The sequence below is a fragment of the Dendrobates tinctorius genome, unplaced genomic scaffold (genome assembly GCF_039654945.1).
Source record: "Dendrobates tinctorius isolate UK_male_01 unplaced genomic scaffold, ASM3965494v1 ptg000084l, whole genome shotgun sequence".
NCBI classification, from domain to species: Eukaryota; Metazoa; Chordata; class Amphibia; order Anura; family Dendrobatidae; genus Dendrobates; species Dendrobates tinctorius.
The window spans coordinates 46,014,888-46,025,221 of record NW_027361752.1 but is presented as its reverse complement, the minus strand read 5'-3'; the positions used below and the strand labels follow the sequence as shown (position 1 = coordinate 46,025,221).

General features: G+C 44.9%; 1 long non-coding RNA gene across 1 annotated transcript; it reads right to left on the bottom strand.

The window, feature by feature from the left end:
* Positions 1 to 2,122: 2,122 nt before the first annotated feature.
* On the bottom strand, positions 2,123 to 3,737 carry LOC141097527 (uncharacterized). Its single transcript, XR_012233982.1, has 2 exons — positions 3,617 to 3,737; positions 2,123 to 2,347 (listed from the first exon to the last, which is right to left on the bottom strand). It is a non-coding gene; the product is annotated as an uncharacterized lncRNA (long non-coding RNA).
* Between the last annotated feature and the right edge of the window lie 6,597 nt (positions 3,738 to 10,334).

Below are 10,334 nucleotides of genomic sequence, written 5' to 3'. Positions count from 1 at the left end.
AAACTTTGTCCAAGAAGGGCAAAAAACATACTTTAGCACACACATTATGAACATAGAGAATGTGGTTGTGGAGTACATACCGTATTGTGAGTAGAAGTCGCTCCTCTGCAGATATGGCTTGGCGCATCCTAGTGTCCTGAAATGTGATCCCAGGGCGCACTGTCTCCAAGAGGCGATCAAATGTGGAAATGCTCATTCGATAGTACTGGTAAAATTTCTCCGGATGCTCCCGCAGAGAAGAATAGAGGCGGTGAAAATGACCTCTTGTGAGTCGTTGCCTCAAAAGTGGATGTACCCACATGCATCTCCTCCTCCGCGGATCCACTATCACAGGATATGGTTGGCCAAAGCGCCGTGACAAAAGCCAGGTAAAGAGAACCTGCTCAGTTGTATTGAATCTCAGACCCTCTGCCATGCTGCACAAAGAACACCAACACACCTCGTGAAAGCAAGGTGACAAATGGACAGAATGTAGGCAGCCACCTGTTTCTGAGTGTCTAAATAGGGTGCAGGCTAATGATTTAAATTGTTTGCAGGCCTCAAAACCGTTAAATGTCCATTTTGCAAGGCTGCGAGAAAATCTCGCCATACGGATTACATACGGATGCTGACATGCGCAAAATACGCGACCTCACCTTGCTTACGGATGACCTACGGAGCACTATTTTGTGGTCATTGATCCGTATTACGCATGCAAATTACGGAGCGTATTTTGCGCAGGTTAGTGTGACTCCAGCCTTAATAGCTGTCTACAAATATCTGAAGGGCTGTCACAGTGTAGAGGGATCATCTTTATGCTCATTTGCACATGGAAACACGAGAAGCAATGAAATGAAACTGAATGGAAGGAGACGTAGATAAGCAGATTGAGCAGGGAGTTGGACACGATGAGCCTGGAGGTCCCTTCCGACTCTAACATTCTATGATTCTAGTGTAGACTTTCAGCTGGGGCATGCGCCGGCGAGTCGTTGCGCAGAACAACTACACTTCACCACCAATGACTGGGCCTCCATGTGGGACGTGTGTGTAATATTGCGCTGCTTTGAATATTCCAGCAGTGATACCTGGCTTTGGCTTACAAATACTGATGTAAAATACTGACCAAATACTGAAAATGTGAACGTGTCCTAAGGGTAAGTAATTAGTTTCATAGCCAAGGATAATCTGGTTAAGCACCAAAAAATAAAAATCACTATTCTTGATACATATCTGTCTGTCCTTACCTTTTTTATTGGTTTATCACACGATGTGTTGTGCAAGATTACCTGCTTTAAAAAAATTATTTTATGATACCTTGTCAGGAGATGTTTATGCCATATGTGTCTATGTGTGGCCTCCCCCCCAGTGGTTATGATATGAATTTCAGCCTGTCTGGAAGTTTACTAGCACATCACAATATAACATTTAATTTTTTGGCATCTTTTAGGATCACCAGGTTAGATGTATCATCTAAACCCAAGGTCTGGGTGGGAACACAGACCCTGAGCATTGATGCAGCAAACACATGCGGGGCACCTGGGGCTTTGACACACTCAGGAATCTCAGGAGCAGCAGAATGAATGAAGATGAACCCAGCAAAGATAGAAGCAAGTAAAGCATGGTATGCACAGAAGGTGGACCACACCAAACATAGAGATCTAGAGTCTCAATCCCAAAACACAGGTGTGTGTAGCAAAACCCTAAGTGGAGCACAACAGGGGGCAGTGAACTCAGGGAAGGAAGTGGAGCCCAGAATACCAGGGACAGATTGTGCAACAGATCCTTTCAAGACTAGGTAAGGGTGGACAGTTCTGGATTCAGGGCACAAAATAAATCTTCGCACAGAGAAGCAAAACTTTTCTTGCAGCAAAACAACTTCTCTTGTGTTTTCCTTGTGAAATACAGCAATCATAAGATTATACTGGACCCCATAGACCAGAATCTATAAGTATTTTCCTATGAGGTCACCGGCAGCATCTGCTGGGGAAAGTCTACTTTTCTTTTTTCAGCTCGCCATATCTAATCATTTGTTATAGGAGGATTATTTCACCGCGCTGTAAACATTTACGTAGGATGGAGAGCGGCCATTATTCAGGCAATCCGGATGAATCCTCATGGAGTAAACTACGGCTATGATGCAGGATCACTTCTCACTCGCCGGCAGCTGAGATTTATTATAACAGACTCATTAAATGATTTCATATTCTACAGGGAAGGTGACGGCGCTCACATGAACCTTCATTGTCAGATGCTCCATAGCACACTCATGCGGTCCGGCGTCAGGTCGGACACGTTCACACTGCGGTCAGAGGTGTCTTGTAGTGGAGCTCAGGTTTCACGTAAAGGGATTGAGTCAGCAGAAAGTGACCTACAATTAAATGTACTTTTTAAACTTTTTGATATTTTTTTCAATTTTTTATATCAAATAAATTTACGCTGGCTACTAAGACTAACACTAGACTCACACGTCCTGCACAGAAAGTCACGTGGACATAAGAAGCAATAAACTGTTTCTACAGGAAAGCTACCAGGGCATGAGCTCATATGGGAAAAGTCATTGTGAAGGGAGGAGGAGGAGGTGAGCTGTGACATCACCTATTGTGAATGGTGGATGCTGTGTTATCTACTGTATATAAAGGTGTTATCAGTCATTGTACAGGAGGCGGAGGTGAGCTGTGACATCACCTATTGTGAATGGTGGATCCTGTGTTATATACTGTATATAGAGGTGTTATCAGTCATTGTACAGGAGGTGGAGGTGAGCTGTGACATCATCTCTATTGTGAATGGTGGATCCTGTGTTATCTACTGTATATAGAGGTGTTATCAGTCATTGTACAGGAGGCGGAGGTGAGCTGTGACATCACCTTTTGTGAATGGTGGATCCTGTGTTATATACTGTATATAGAGGTGTTATCAGTCATTGTACAGGAGGTGGAGGTGAGCTGTGACATCATCTCTATTGTGAATGGTGGATCCTGTGTTATCTACTGTATATAGAGGTGTTATCAGTCATTATACAGGAGGAGGAGGTGAGCTGTGACATCACCTATTGTGAATGGTGGATGCTGTGTTATCTACTGTATATAGAGGTGTTATCAGTCATTATACAGGAGGAGGAGGTGAGCTGTGACATCTCCTATTGTGAATGGTGGATGCTGTGTTATCTACTGTATATAGAGGTGCTATCAGTCATTGAACAAAATTATTCAACCACCACTGTGAATTAGGTTTATTAGCAAAATTTACAAGCTTTCTGCAGTTTGCAATAAAAAAGTAAAAAAAACAATTTAAAGGGAATCTGTCATAAAAAATATATATATATATATATATTTACGTGCCACTATGGTGGTAATCTACAGGTTGTGAGGTAGCGCTGTCATTCAGGGTTGGGGGGACACTCGCTTGCCGCGATCAAAAACACGTCCGGCACAGGATTTTCCAACAAATCATAGTCCATGAGGTTTATTCATCCTTCATAAACCTCCAGCAGTAATATGCAACAGTCTTATAGCAGACAGCAGGGTATCTTCACACTGGAGCTCTGCTCCCCTATAGCCTCCTAGTCACACAGGCTGTGCTTCATCTAGCCAGCAGGCTATACAGTCTCTCAGTAGCAGTCCCATCTCCAGGTTACCTTGCATGCTGCTTTACACTGCAAACGTTCCTTCCCTCTCCCTGGGAACGGTCAGGCACACATCGCCATTAGTCACAGCATCCACACGGGACCTTCCAAACTGGACCAATCAGGACCCAGCATTCACCCCCTTGTGACCAGACCTCAGGTACCTTATATGGTCCATAACCACACCCACAGGTGATCACATGACTATGACCTCACACAAGGTCCTATTGCACACACAGGCTTCCCTGACACATTGTAACGGAACGTGCTACTCAGCAGTACCTCTGCTGATCATTATGATCTTTCAGTATCCTACACCTATCAGGGTAATGGAAATGCTTATACGGCTGTCCTGGGACACCCACACAGTGCCCCCTAGCGGACACAGCGGTCACTGCACCACAAGGTAAATAATATTTCATGTGTCTAAATGTAAGTTTGGCCACAGGGAGAAAATTATTATTATTATTTAACATTATAGTGTTAGGCTGCTTTTACACTTACCGTGCTCTTGCTGGCTGATTTTGCGGCCTCAATAGATTTCTATGGGGCTGCAAAACTTCCACGGTGCGCCGTGTGCCGTGCAACTGTGAGGGCCGTTTTTGCGGCAGTGATAAAAGATTGAGCTTGTTCGATCTCTTATACGGCGTACTGACACGGCCCCCATTGTAAATCAATGGGGCCGCAAAAACAAACAGAAGTTTGTTTTTGCGGTGCACCGTGTCTTCCGGTTTTGCATAGTATTTGAAAAAAGAAAAACGGAGATCCGCAAGCTTTTTTATAACGGACCGCAAAAAATCCGGTAACTGTAAAAGTAGCCTGAGAGGGTGACATATGCCTCCCACTCTTTGAACACTGTTCACATTAAATGTGTGGGGTTCCATAGTGTTTATGAGTGTTAATGTATTCATTCATTAATATTGTAATGTGTATGGACATTGTTATCGTTGTTTCATGTTATTATATTGTGATGTATTTTACATTTACTTGGCAAAGGGTTAGGGAAAGATATAGAAGATAGATTAGGGATAGAATAGAAGGGTAGCAGTAGCATAGGACAATAGTGGGACTAGAATAGTGGGGCACACTAGAGATAGAGAATGAGAATGTTAGAATAAAGCCCCTGTTACACACTGCGATATTGCTAGCAATATCGCTGTAAAGTCACCGATTTTGGGACGTGCTAGCGATATCGCTGCATGTGATACTTACCTCCGACCGGCTCCCCCGCTGGTTATCGCTGATCGCGCGAGAAGCTGCTGGACCATTCCTCGTCGGCCACTTCCTGCGGCGCTTCCTGCTGTGACGACGAGCGACACGTGGAGCTGGGCGGGAGGACGCAGGATCGCCGCATCTGACAGGTAAGTAGCGACCCCCGTCCCCAGCGATGTCGCTGCTGAGATCTGCCTGTGTGGCAGCTCACTAGTGACCACCTAGCGATGCACCAGCGATCCTGACCGCGTCATATCGCTAGTCGGGATCGCTGGTGCATCGCTAGGTGTAACGGTACCCTAAGCATAGCTAGGATAAGGGGTTTTCCAGACTGGGCAAGTTACAGATGGGTGTAGTGCAGAGCAGTGGGGATATAGTGAAGATACTTCCTGGTTGGGAGCAGAGAGCCCGGGCAGCCATGCCCAGGGCAAGGAGAAGTGATGCAGCAGTGAGCGAGGCAGAGATTGCCAGGACAGGACATGGATTGTTCAGTGAGGCAGCGATTGCCAGGATCAGCCAGAGATTGCCAGGAAGAGGCAGGGATTGCCAGAACAAGGCAGAGATTACTAGGACAGAACAGGGATTGTCCAGCAAGTTAGAGTTTGCCAGGATCAGGCATAGATTGCCAAGAAGAAGCAGAGATTGCCAGGATAAGGCAGAGATTGCCAGGAAGAAGCAGAGATTGCCAGGATAAGGCAGAGATTGCCAGGATTGGACAGGGATTGTCCAGCGAGGCAGAGATTTCCAGGATCAGGCAGAGATTGCCAGGAAGAAGCAGAGATTGCCAGGACAAGGCAGATATTGGCAGAACGGGACAGGGATTGTTCAGCGAGGCAGAGATTGTGATGATCAGGCAGAGATTGCCAGGAAGAGGCAGAGATTGCTGGGAGCATCAGAGATTATTGAACAGGCAGAGATTGCCAGGAGCAACAGATTGTCGGGACAGGCATTGGTTTCTGGGAGAGACAGAGATTGTCGGGAGAGACGGAAGTTGACAGACAAGGAAGGGAAAGCTCCAGGAATGTCATTCCATGAGAACTGTGCTGCATCTGTAATAAGAACCCTGTTGCTAAGCAAAGTTAAACTGTTAAGCATGGACATAGACTCTGGAGTCCAGGATGGCTGAGGCAGAAGGAACCCCAGAATCAAAACTGAGTGTTCTACTTTATGTTTCCTTTGTGAGGCGCCAGAGGGTGGGAATGCAGCAACACCTCGCCACAACTACCACCCTGGCCACCTTACAATAGCGCCATTTATTCCATGGCGCATTACATGTGAAAAAGGGAATACATAATAAAAAAACAAGTACAATAATCTGGAAGAAAGCGAGTCACCGACTGGTACAGGAGGAGAGACGACCCTCACAATCTACCAGAAAATGACGGTATGCTCCATCTGCAGCCACTTGCCTTAAGTCAGGTGGGTGGGGACAGTGATGAGTCAGATCTCAGTACACAACGAGTACCCAGTAATCGTTACCCCGCTCCTCCACTGACATCCTGCTCAGCGTGGACCCTCCAGAGCATGATTTCCCACCTCACGTATTGGCTGCTACATTTACCGCTGAAATCTACAGTGATGGAAACGTCAATCGAGAAGCAAATCAACTGCGTCTGATCCACCCTCCAAAAATTTGCTGTTACCGGAACCCCTGATCCAGTTGTATCTGACAGCTGCTTGTGTCCCCATCCACCATTTACGTGATGTGGCGTACATGGCGTCTCCACAAAAGCAACCACAAATATTTTACGGCTAAGACGAGTATGACATCTGCTTCGGGGATCGTTACCGATTGGGACAGCTGTATTTTTGTGCCGTACACAAACTATTTACCGACGGTGGATTTTTTTTTTTCTGGGTAAACTGTGTAAATAACAAGTGTTGGTAACGACCTCAACGGAAAGGGTTAACATAATTAACTGTTTAACAGCCAGTAAGGCATTTTCCGCCACATTAGAGACATTAAAGCATTACAGGCTTTTCACAGAAGCTTTTCCAGGAACTCTGGGCTGTGTTAGAATAAGAAAATAAACTATAATGAGCCAAACAGCAACACAAAGCCTCCCGGACAGACAAGAGCTCCTTCCATGGAGGTTCATTTCTGGGTGAAGACCAGGTTTTCAGACTCCGGTTGGTCAATTTTGAGCTGTAAGAAGATGAGACGGGAACGATCATTGTCTCCTCTTTGATATTGTCTATTTTAATAACAGGGAATTATTATTCAGTTGCCCACACAGTTAGATTCATGGCAAGATTTCAACATTCGTAGGCTTACAATTTTGCTCCTTAGAGATGACTTGTCACGAGGTCCAAAGTGGCCATTTTTGCTCCTTCAGCTCCAGAGAATCATATGAGTAACACTCCCTTGATAAAAACCATAAACATAAGCATATTGAGCACACGTAAAGGGAATATGTCAACAGATTTTTGCCAGAGCACCATGATATAGGGGGAGAAACCCCGATTCCAACGATGTGTCTCTTATTAGGTTGTCTTTTGGTGTTTCAATAAAATTAGTGTTTTATCAGCAGGGTATTATCACTACAGGACTAGGTGTCTCATGTCTCCTGGTCCAACAACGCCCCCACTACTGATACATTTTACACAGAAGTTAGCCAATCGGTGTTGTGGGGGGGCGGGGGTTTACAGCATTCCCAGCTATGCTACATCTGCAGCAGAGAAAACTGTGATTTTATCACAACTGCTGCACCCAGTAAAGTAAGAAATACATTCCTGGAATCAAGGTCTCAGCCCCTACATCATGCTGCTGTCAAATTATATAACAAAAACTTGCTGAAAAATTTGCCTTAATAAAAAAGGCCTATATTTGTGAAATAGTGTGGTGGAATTTAAAAAAAATAGAAAATAATACTTAGCAGCAGCAGCAGGAATAAAATAAATTAAAAAACTGGCCTGTTTTGAGCTGGTGACGATGTTCTTTAAAGGAGACATGTCACTGTTCCAGGCAGTAGCTTATATAAACCACTTTTTAAATTTAAAGATGTCCTCCTCCCTTCAAAGTTTTATTCTCTTAATATATTGCAGTCATCATATTATATAGCACTGTGCACTTACAATTGCTCATTTTGCCTTTCTACCAGGTTAATTATTCTCTTTTCTCTGTTCTATGTAGAAACAGGAAGTCTCTTGACCCTGCATTTATCATCCCAGCCTCCAACTCCTGCTCCAGTTGCTCCTCTCCTCCATTTGCCAGAGAATGTTGCATTGACTTGTAGGTACTTGCGCCGACTGGGGGGGTGGTCCTTTTGCGCCGCGAACAAACTGGAGACAGAAACCGATGTACGTTCAACAGGTCTTCTTTATTGGTTGTCCTCCCGACGACCACAGCAACACGACAGCCTCTGTACACACAGGCCCGGGTACCTTTCACCTTCCTTCTTTCCTTTAAAGTGATGTCCCTCGCAGTTCTATCGCTGTTGCTGCCCTAGGCCTACCACCACAGCGCTTCACCTGTCCGAGTCCATCCGTCTGGTACCCCCGGGCTTCCTCTGTCCTGCAGCTATCCCGTCAGGACCACCCCCTGACCGTCTCTCCTTCCAGTCCACTCTGGAGCTCTTCCTCTTCCTGTCTCTTCCTCCTTCAGTCTCTTCCTCTGCTCAGCTCCTCCCCCTGGACTGGCTTCCTTCTGGAACTCTCTCTCCCTTTTTATTCCCCTCCCTGGGAATTCCCCTCTCGAGTTCCTGTAACTCCGCCCACCATGACTATGCGGTTTCCTAGCCTTAAGCTGCTATTAAGCCCTTTCCTCACTGCTCTCTGTCTCCATCTTGTGGCCAAACCTTAGTACTGCACAGTCTCCTTTTCCTGCTGTTCTTTGTTTCCCCCTAGTGGCCAAAACCCATCTTCCAGTATTTCTAGCTGTCTCCCCTCATGTATATACCAGTTCACATCGAGTATATTTACGGCACATCTCACATTCACTTTCCTACTTCAGACAGATCCATAGGTCAGCCCACTTCCCACACAGACCCATAACTCATACAGGGAAAATTGACCTCCTGTTTCTACATAGAGCTTGGAAGGATTCAGCTAGTCAGTTATTAATCAAGTGATGTCATAAACCTAATGTAAAAGAGAAGAATTAGCTGAGTAGAAAAGCAAAATGAGCAAATGTAAGTACACAGTGCTGAATAAGGCCAGGGTCAGACTTGTGAGAGCTGTGCGAGAAACTTGCATCAATACCCGGCACTGCGCCGCCACTCGGGACCAAAGTGTGTGGCTGCATATATTTCTAAGCAGCCGCACACTCCGATCCCGAGTGTCAGCGGCAGTGCCGTGTATTGATGCAAGAGACTCACGCGAGTTTCTCACATAGCTCTCGCAAGTGTAACCTCGGCCTAAGACGGTGACTTCAATATATTAAGAGGATAAAAACTTTGATGTGAGGACTAGTGCTTCTTTAAGTGACCTCAGTGGCGCTGTGACTTACTTTGCGCTGGATTTCCATATACCCAGACCACCTATATCAGTATATTTGTGACTTGACTGTTGACAACTGATGTAAAAATGGCATTAGTTGTCACCAGGCTTTTCTAATAGTTTTTACTGCAAATCCGGTGAGCCGGATCTAAAAACACTTTTTCTGATTAGGCTCTTCGAAACGTCGAGCGCAGCAACTAATGCTCAAGGTGAATGTGAACAAGCCCATAACAAACTATGGGGTCCATTTACTCATCCACTTTCCTCCATGGCTTCACTGTTATGCAGAGAAAAAAGAAAAAGGCAGATGGCCAGAAAGGTGGAAACGAAACATTAGAAAAATAAACTCTTAAGAACTTATTTGAAATATGCTAAAGAGGGCTGAAGTGTCCACTGGGCGTAATCTAGAGCTCCCAAGGGTCCAGCTGAATCTTTGCATGATTGCTGTTGCTCATGTCTTTTACTTCTCCAAGTGTGGAAGAATTCACAATCCGCATGCGCCACATTACCGAATTACGGCGCATGCGCATTGTAAATTTCCTGCTGGGAGGATTGATAACAGGATTTTTAAATTGCAATTCACACTTTGTAGACGTCAGGTCAGAAGATGAATGTTTAGTTTTAGTTGCAGAATGTTGACCACAGAAGCTTCCGAGTGACCAGACAATCATTTTCTTTCCGTATTGCGAAACCTAGAAAAGTTTAACATTTTCCCAAACTGACCTAAGTTATTGTGTGACGAGCTAAGGGAAAATTTTGTTTTATTATTTATGCGGTAAGAGAAAAAAAAAAAAAGCTGACACAAAGAGTATATATTTGTTTGCCTCAGGCCTTGGCTCGCTTTGAAACAAACGATCTTCAGATAGGATTGGCATTTGACTGACTTTTTTATGCCGACTTTCCAAAAGAGACACCTGGTTTTCTTGCTGCACAAAACAGCCATTCAGTATCACACTCTGATCTTTTGTTGTGCGCGTTGAAAAATGACTGATGGCAGCACCGCGTCTTCAAGGAAACAGTTTTCTCATGTAAGGGGTTTCTTATGTGACTCTCATTACGGCAAAACAAACATTTTCTTAAA